Source organism: Castor canadensis, chromosome 4, assembly GCF_047511655.1.
Source record: "Castor canadensis chromosome 4, mCasCan1.hap1v2, whole genome shotgun sequence".
In the NCBI taxonomy this organism is placed as follows: Eukaryota; Metazoa; Chordata; class Mammalia; order Rodentia; family Castoridae; genus Castor; species Castor canadensis.
This window is the reverse complement of record NC_133389.1, coordinates 72925495-72934741: the sequence shown is the minus strand read 5'-3', so window position 1 is coordinate 72934741 and position 9247 is coordinate 72925495. Positions and strand designations below refer to the sequence as shown.

Here is a 9247-nt window from a genome sequence, read left to right as displayed (position 1 = left end):
TGCCATCTTGGAATCCCTGATCGCTAGTCAAAGTTTGTAATTCTTAAAAGGAAAACATTATCTGAATGAATACCCCAGTGGCAAACCACTGTACAATGTGTCAGCTGCATTTGGTGCAGAGAGAAAGGGATTCTCTTCAAATCACTCCAGTTCTCCCAGTGAGGTCAGTCGTACACTGGTTTGTGTTATTGTAACATCCATTAAGTGACTGAGGTTCTTTAACTTCAGCAATGGTTTTGCCAGATGGGCATTATGCTTGACCTCCAAATTTGGCTGATAATTTACTGATGAGATTCATAAACTTTGGGTTGCTCTGGTATTTTGACATATTTGCTGAGTTCAGGGCCACATCCTGGAAGACCACCATAATTTCTGGATCCTGCATGGCTGCAAGAACTCTGGGTCACTAAGAATTTCACTGAGTCCTGGCATTCCTGCCATCCCATTAATGCCTACTCCCATTCCAGGCATTCCTCCAGGAAATCTTCCTGGAAAAGGACCAAACTGAACTCCTGATTGTCATCTGGCTTCTTCTTCCCTCTGGGCTCTCTCATGCTCTTTTTGAGCCTTCTTAACCCTTTCTATTCATTCTTCAATCTCTCACTCTTCACATTTTTTGCTTGTATTTTCTCTGATGTTTGGCAATTTTCTGGGCCCTCGGTTGAACTTCCTTCAGCATTGCACTAGCATCCTCATCATAATCCAGTTTTCAGGCAAGGGCAAAGTCATGGGCTGCTTCTTCACAAGGCCCCATAGGTCTGTGAACTTTCCCTCACCACTTAGAAGGCTGAGCTGAATCAGGATTTATTTCAGTGGCTCTATCACAGTCTTGAATGGTAGCATTTGGCTTCTGTAATTTGATGAAAACACTGACTCTCTTGGCATAGAGAATGGCTAAATGAGTATTTAGCTTGATGGCATCTGTCAACAAACCAATGGCTTTCTGTATTTCACCATCATTTATGGCTTAAATGGTAGCCCCTTTCTTTTCATTTGCTTGACTCATTATCTTCTTGGTTATCTCTACATTTTCATCCCCCATTTCTTGGGGTGCATCAGTGTCTGATTTGATTACACCTTCATTGTCAATTTTTAGATCACTTTCCTCATTGATGGCTCATATGAATTTATGTTTCTCTCTGTCTTCTTACTGTTAGGAAAAATGCCGCTCTCAAAGAAAGCTCACAAAAGAAGTTTCACATCCATAGAGCAAAGTTTAATGGCAGGCCCAAGCTGCCAGGCTGGCCAGGGAAAAGATGGCACAGCCCCGAGTCTGGGTGAGCAGTGGCTTTTATAGAAGGAGGAGGGTAAGGAAGTTAGTACATGTGCAGTAGTCTCTGGTAAGGGTGGGGTGTCTTAGAGCACGGGAATTTAAGGGTGGGGCTGCCATTTTGGTTGGTTCACAACATGATGACATTATTGTTCTATCATTCACCCATTTTTTCTTTAATAATCATGAGGGTAGGGGCTGAGGATCAGGAATTGGGGCAAAGTATCGGTCTCTTTAGCTGCTTCCTGCTGGCACACCTCATTGTATGGGGCAGGATCCTCAGGCTCCTGTGTCCTGGTGGGGGTCCTCATAGCAGTCCTCTGGACAGTTTTGGAGGGGTTTGTATCCCTGGAGGTACAACTGGTTGAATTTTTGATTAGCAATAGCAGACATGTAGTATGATACAAGGGAGGAAGATTAAGAATAGGACACACAGAAGAAACTTAGGCATTAGGATGGGCATTGGCCAGGAGAACTACTGTGAAATGTTGTTCCCTATACAATTTCAAGAGTCCTCCAATTCCCTTCTCCATTTTTCTAATTGTTTCTTGAGAGGTGCCACCCTTGGGGGAACCCATTGAGCTTGACAGCAGCGGGTGTCATGAGAATGACCAGATGAGGGCTGGTCCATTGAAGTCCCAATGGAGAGGGTAGAAGATCCTTTTTGGAGAACAACATGCCTTTGTTTAACAGAAATTGTTACAGGGTGGGGCAGGATCTGGTTTGCATGCTCTCTGAGAAGTTCCCCGACAAGGCAGGTAGTCAGCCAGAGGAGCAGAGTCTGTTGGAGGCAAGTTTTCTAAGAGAAATGGATAGCCATACATTATCTAAGACCCAAATAGGAATATTAGGAGGAGCATGAAAATGTGTCTGCTCAGGGACTGCATACCTAAGGATCTAAATTCTGCAAAATCCTATAACTGCCAGGAAAGCTGTAAGCTGTCTTATGGTATGGGGGTTCATAAATGGAAGATTGGGTTGATGCATTTATGACCTTAAGATGCTGTAGAACAGCAAGAGGATTTTTTTAGGCTGTTGCTGTAAAGTAAAGTTGTTATTTTACATTGACACCTGACAATCTGGAGAGCAGGTCTCTGAACTGTTTTGGGCCTCAGTTTCCTCACTTGAAGAATGAGGGATCTGATCTAGGTTAAACTACGTTTTTCTACTATGAGATGGCTGAAGTGACATTAATGCCACTTATCTTTTTTACCCTTTTTTTACTTTTTTAGTATTACTGGGGAATTGAACCCAGGGCTTTGCACATGCTGGGCAGACATTCTCCCATTGAGCTACTTCCTCAGCCCCAAATATTATTATTATTATTATTTACTTTGGCTATACTAGGCTTGAACTCAGGACTTTATGCTTGTAAGGTGGCACTGTACTGCTTGAGCCATATAATCATTTCCAACCTGAGTGGCCTGGGCCAGAACCCATTGCTTTTCTTCTGGTCTAGTAGAAGCATAATATCCTTTCATGTCATTTGAAAGGTTTGGATCACAGAGATAAAGGCTTGAATGTATTTGTCTGGGCATCAGTACAGCTGTTTAGATGTTTTTAAATTTTCCTTAGATCTGATAACTAGAAGGGGACATACGACTTGCCCTCTTCCTACCATTGCCTATTGAAGAGGGAAGCACTTGTTAAGAGGTTCTGAGTATTGGAGTGGCTTAGAAGGTAGAAATTTGTATAGGGGACCTAAGTTTACTTTTTTAGTTTTTTATAGAAAAGGTCTAATTGGCATATGGTATTGTAATTTAAGGAACCTGTGAAGGCCACTTCTCTTGGTCACCCAAGGTGTACTGAGGCTGACCTCAGTACAAAGCTTCCAACATCTACCAGAAGACTGGAAGATGCAGGTCCCATCTAAAAAGAACAAAACATTAAGATCCTGTCTTTTAGCTAACAGCAGGCAGCCTCTTTAATAAAGGCTACCTTTTTAACAAAGAAGTCATTTGTAAAGATAGAGAAGGGCATTCAGAGGGTATTTCAGACCACTAACAGTAACATACAGGACAACTAGTGTTAATATTTGGAGAGAAAAATTTATGTTGAGGTGAAAGGTATAGAAAATTCTAAATGAGAAGTTTAGAGACCACAGTAATGTCTATTTTGTTATTTCTAGAACTGTAACCTTGAGCTAACAATTGGCTTACAAGGGCGGGGTCTGATGCCTCAAGGTGTGAGGTGAAGATAGGAGCAGGAATTGTGCAAGGCACCACTCCCTCCACACACACCTGGGACAAATGACCCTGACTGCCTAGGCCTGATCCTGCAGCCTGTCGCCTCTCCCCCCTTCCTGTGTACTCTGCACGCATTTATTCTAGGGGAAATGTCAGTGGGCACAGCCATTACCACGTGTGGCTGGTGACCCAGGATGTACTGGGTCCTCTCTATGGGTTTTCTTAGCTATGGCAGGCATTTTTGCTGTGTCCAGAAGCAGGCATCCTCTGCACAAGCGTGCCTGTTTGCTTTCCCTCCTCCCCTTGTGGGGGCAGAGTTATGGCATGAGTGTGGCAGCTGCAGTTTTTTGTAAGCACTTTTTGTAAAGCAGCTGACTTAAAGTTACTTTAGACTGAGAGGCCTGGCAAACTAGTTGGAATAACTTAAGTCATAAGGTACCATGCTACAAGTTTTTCATGGGAGGCAGGGTCCCAGTAAGCCCAAGGAGGGGAAGGCAGACAGAGACAAAGGACACATGGTGAGACCATGGAGGAGGCAGAAAAATGTGCTGACATCTTAGGTAAAGGAGGGGAAGGTAGAGCCTGGAGGCATGACACACACCTGTGGGATTAGCCATCACCTGTGTCTCTAGGTTGCTCCCATTGACTGGTACTGGCACGCTTTCAGCAAAACAAAACCTCCACCCTCCAGTCACTGTCTCAGGTAAAAGGGATATTAGATGGGCGGGGGGGAACAGAAGCAGTCATCAGATGCCATAATCAAACAGGACTCCACCAATGTAGCATGAGGTGTACCTGAAAAAATCCGGGGCTTTATTCCTGGTCTCAGCCCACAGGAAGGGAGCATGAGCTCTCCCAGAGATGGAACCACCTTGAGGCCAGAATTGGCAAGGAGTGGCTTGCTTAGTGCCATGACAGGGAAAGTTTTTCAGGAAGATAGAAGGAGATAGGTATGGTAAGCAGTGCAAGAAGTCTGTTTACATGGGGAAGGAGAAGGTTTGGGAGAGGAATTGGCTGATTTACAAACTGGTTTACAGGTTAATAGAATCTGCGCAGGGGAACAGAAAGTATAGAGGGAGGGTTTGATGCAGAGATAGGGAAAGGATTGGACATAGGAAAGTTCTTTCCATTTACCAGCATGCTCACAGAGATTGTATAAATCCCTTAAAATATTGGGATTAAAAGTGCCATTAGGTGGCCATTTGGAGGCATTGTCCAATGGATATTGGAGCCAGGCCTGATTGCAGAGAAAAATGAGCTTTTGTGGCTTAAGATCAGGGTAGGCGGAGAGGTCCAAGATTGGCCAGGAGACATCCCATTGGGGAGTTTGAAGGAATTTGGGGTGGTCCAACTCCCATGGTGAAGGCCTGACAAGAGGAGAGGTATGGTGGGTGTCCCTGAGATATCAGGTCCTCAGGAGAGAGAGAGAAATGTGGAACACAACCCCCCAGAGGAAATGTCTCACCACAGGGGGTCCACAGTCCCACGTGGGGAGCCCAGTTCCCGAGACTGAGAGCAAGCTGTGACCTAGCACTAGGGTTTTCAAAGAAATGAGGGAGAGAGGCCACAGTTCAGTGTGCAAGGAGGACTTACTGAGGGAGAGAGGACCTTAAGGGAAGATTGGCCAGTGGTGGATAGCAGGTGGAGGTGCACTGGGGTGGAGGAACTTCCCTATGAGCTAGTGAGAGAGTGGCCTTTTTTAGGATTGGGTGTCCCAGTAAAGCAGGTCAGATCCCGGAGGAAAGCTGGGAGAGCAAGGTCAGTGCTGGGAACTCAACCTGATCCTGGGTTTTGGCACCAAATGTTAGGAAAAATGCCGCTCTCCAAGAAAGCTCACAAGAAAAGTCTCATGTCCATAGAGCAAAGTTTAATGGCAGGCCCAAACTGCCAGGCTGGCCAGGGAAAAGAGGGTGCAGCCCTGAGTCTGGGTGAGCAGTGGCTTTTATAGAAGGGGGAAGGTAAGGAAGTTGGTACATGTGCAGTATTCTCTGGTAGGGGTGGGGCTGTCTTAGAGCGCAGGAATTTGTTGAGGGTGGGGCTGCCATTTTGGCTGATTCACAAAATGGTGACATTATTGTTCTATTACTTACTGTTTTTTTTTTCTATGATGTTACCTTGTAATTTAGCTTTATGAGTAGCTGGTGGTTCTTTACTACCCATGCTTTCCACCCACTCCCTCAGGAAGCACATCTCGGTGTGCAGGACACTCAGATCCTGCTTACACATTTTCAGTAAGGCCTGAAACTTGCACACTTTGAGGGAGTCCATGGTCAAGAGGTGGTGGGCAGTGAACAGTGATGAGTAGCAACAGACTTGGCTGAGGCAGGATAGCAGGCCAGGCGCTGGCTCACGGTGACTGCATAGAAAGGAGCAGATGATGTAGGACCAAACAGACTTGAACCTACCCTGAGTCATTTGATAACAGAAAATTAAAATTTCAAGATGCATGTATGCTTGTTTCGTATTGCTATTTGACAAATTTGAAACTAAGAAATTACTCTGAGCAAAGATCTTCATAATGTAGCAGTTTGTATAATAATTGCTTTTGAACTAAATATTTTGGGGATAGCCTTAGGTTGAGGGCAAATTTTTAAAGGATGGCTGGTTGATGTAAATTTAAATCAACCTTCAAAGCACATGTAGAAATTTGCTTATTTTAAAATAACATATATTAAGAAATAAGAGTAGGACATTGTACTCCCAATGAGTTTTTGTTCACTTCTAACTTTAAAAGAATTATCAAAAGTCAGGTGTCAAAGGGGACCACAAACATCTACTGCAAAATGTGTGATTTGCCAAAGATGAAAGAGGAATCTGTAGAATACATCATCACAACTTTTCTACAAAAAATTCTTAAAATTTCAACTCAATTCTTAGCAAAGTGGCTCCAAACAAAGGAGTCCACATAGACTTCAGTGTGTATCTACTTATTACCTTTTCTTTCAGGTGCATGGGTGTTTCTGTTATTATGCACTGGCTTAATATATAATCATACAAACATGATTAATGAGGAAATTTAGAAGTTATGGATTCCAGAGATGAAATCACTCAAGGCAACAGAAGAAACCCCAGTAACTTTACAAGTAATTGGTGAAGACTTTTTTTGGTGGGGTTGGGGTTTGAATTCTGGGCTTCACTCTTGAAAAGCAGGCATTGTACATCTTGCTCTGATTATTCTGGAGATGGCATCTCACAAACTATTTACCCATGCTGGATTTGAAGTGATTCTCACAGTCTCAGCCTCTCCAGTAACTAAGAATATAGGCAAGAGATAGTACTCAGCATGGGGAAAAGTTTCTGAACTAGCATTCAATGTGGAAGTTATTGCCTTGTGTCTTTAGACAATATGGACATGAAACATTATTTAAATCTCATTTCCTGTAACACAGCCTTCATCATTGCCACCACCTCCACTTTATTATCAGTATAAATAAGCAACGGTAACTGAAAATTTAGGAATGGTTTCAGTTGGCCCACATTGAAGGGAGTAAATATATATATATATATATTCATATGTGCATTTCTACCCCCTCCCCCCACCCCCACCTTTACCCCCCTGCCCCCTCCTTCTCCCCCCAACACCCTTGCAACCTGGCAGAAACTATTATGCCCTTATTTCTAATGTTGTTGTCAGGAGAGTATAAGCAATAATAGGAAAGACTAAGTGTTTTTGCTAGTTGAGATAAGGACAGCTATACAGGGAATTGACTCATATTGATTTCCTGTGCATGTGTGTTACCTTCTAGGTTAATTCTTCTTGATTTAACCTTTTCTCTAGTTCCTGGTTCCCTTCTTCTATTGGCCTCAGTTGCTTTAAAGTATCTGCTTTAGTTTTTCTGTGTTGAGGGCAACAAGTGCAAGCTAATTTTTTAGGTGTCTTACCTATCCTCAGACCTCCCTTGTGAGCTCTTGCTTTTATCATGTGCCCAAAGCCCAATCCCCTTGTTGTATTTGCCTTTGATCTAATGTCTGCATATGAGGGAGAACATACGATTTTTGGACTTTTGGGCCAGGCTAACCTCACTCAGAATGATGTTCTCCAATTCCATCCATTTGCCAGTGAATGATAACATTTCATTCTTCTTCATGGTTGTATAAAATTACATTGTGTATAAATACCACATTTTCTTAATGCATTCATGAGTAGTGGACCATAACTTGGCTATTGTGAATAGAGCTGCTGTTCCATAACTTGGCTATTGTGAATAGAGCTGCAAAAACATGTGTGTGCAGGTGCCTCTGGAGTAACCTGTGTCACATTCTTTTGGGTATATCCCCAAGAGTGGTATTACTGGATCATGTGGTAAATCAATGTTTAGCTTTTCAAGTAGCCTCCAAATGTTTTCCCAGAGTGGTTGTACTAGTTTACATTCCCACCAGCAGTGTAAGAGGGTTCCTTTTTCCCAGCATCCTCACCAACACCTATTGTTAGTGGTGTTGCTAATGATGACTATTCTAACAGAGGTGAGATGGAATCCTAGTATGTTTTTAATTTGCATTTCCTTTATTGCTAGAGATGGTGAGCATTTTCACATGTTTTTTTTGGCCATTTGAATTTCTTCTTTTGAGATATTTCTGTTTAGTTCACTTGCTTATTTCTTTATTGGTTCATTAATTTTGGGAGAATTTAGTTTTTTAAGTTCCCTATATATTCTGATTATCAGTTCTTTGTCTGATGAGTAGCTGGCAAATATTTTCTCCCACTCTGTGGGTGTTCTCATCAGTTTAGAGACCATTTCTCTTCTTGAGCAGAAGCTTTTTAGTTTTATAAAGTCCCATTTATCTATGCTATCTCTTAGTTGCTGTGCTGTTGGGGTTCCATTGAGAAAGTTCTTACCTATACCTACTAACTCCAGAGTATTTCCTACTCTTTCTTGTATCAACTTAAGAGTTTGGGGTCTGATATTAAGATCCTTGATCCATTTTGAGTTAATCTTGGTATAGGGTGATATACATGGACCTAGTTTCAGTTTTTTGCAGACTGCTAACCAGTTTTCCCAGCAGTTTTTGTTGAAGAGGCTGTCTTTTCTCCATCACATATTTTTAGTGCCTTAGTCAAAGACAAGTTTGTCATAGTTGTGTGGCTTCATATCTGGGTCCTATATACTGTTCCGCTGGTCTTCATGTCTGTTTTTGTGCCAGTACCATGTTGTTTTTATTGTTATTGCTTTGTAATATAGTTTGAAGTTGGGTATTGTGATACCTCCTGCATTGTTCTTTCGACTGAGTATTGCCTTGGTTATTTGTGACCTGTTGTGTTTCCATATAAATTTCCGGTAGATTTTTCAATATCTTTAATGAATGTCATTGGATTTTGGTGGGAATAGCATTAAACATGTAGATTACTTTTGGGAGTATGGACATTTTTACTCTGTTGATTCTAGCAGTCCATGAGCATGGGAGATCTCTCCATTTTCTATAGTCTTCCTCAATCTCTTCCTCAGAAGTTTATAGATTATTTGTAGAGGTCATTCACATCCTTTGTGTGGTTTACACCTAGGTATTTCATTTTTTTGAGGCTATTGTAAATGGAATTGTTTTCATATATTCTTTCTAAGTTTGTTCATTATTAGTGTATAGAAATGCTAATGATTTTTCTATGTTGATTTTATATCCTGCTACCTTGCTATAGCTATTGATGATGTCTAGAAGCTTCTGAGTAGAGTTTTTTGGGTCTTTAAGGTATAGGATCATGTCATCTGCAAATAGGGATATTTTGACAGTTTCTTTACCTATTTGTATTCCTTTTATTCCTTCTTCTCTCCTAATTGCTCTGGCTAGGAATTCCAGT

At 42.0% G+C, this 9247-nt stretch overlaps 1 pseudogene; it reads right to left on the bottom strand.

Moving 5' to 3' along the window:
• Positions 1-228: 228 nt before the first annotated feature.
• LOC141422360 (hsc70-interacting protein-like) lies at positions 229-5724 on the bottom strand (annotated as a pseudogene).
• Between the last annotated feature and the right edge of the window lie 3523 nt (positions 5725-9247).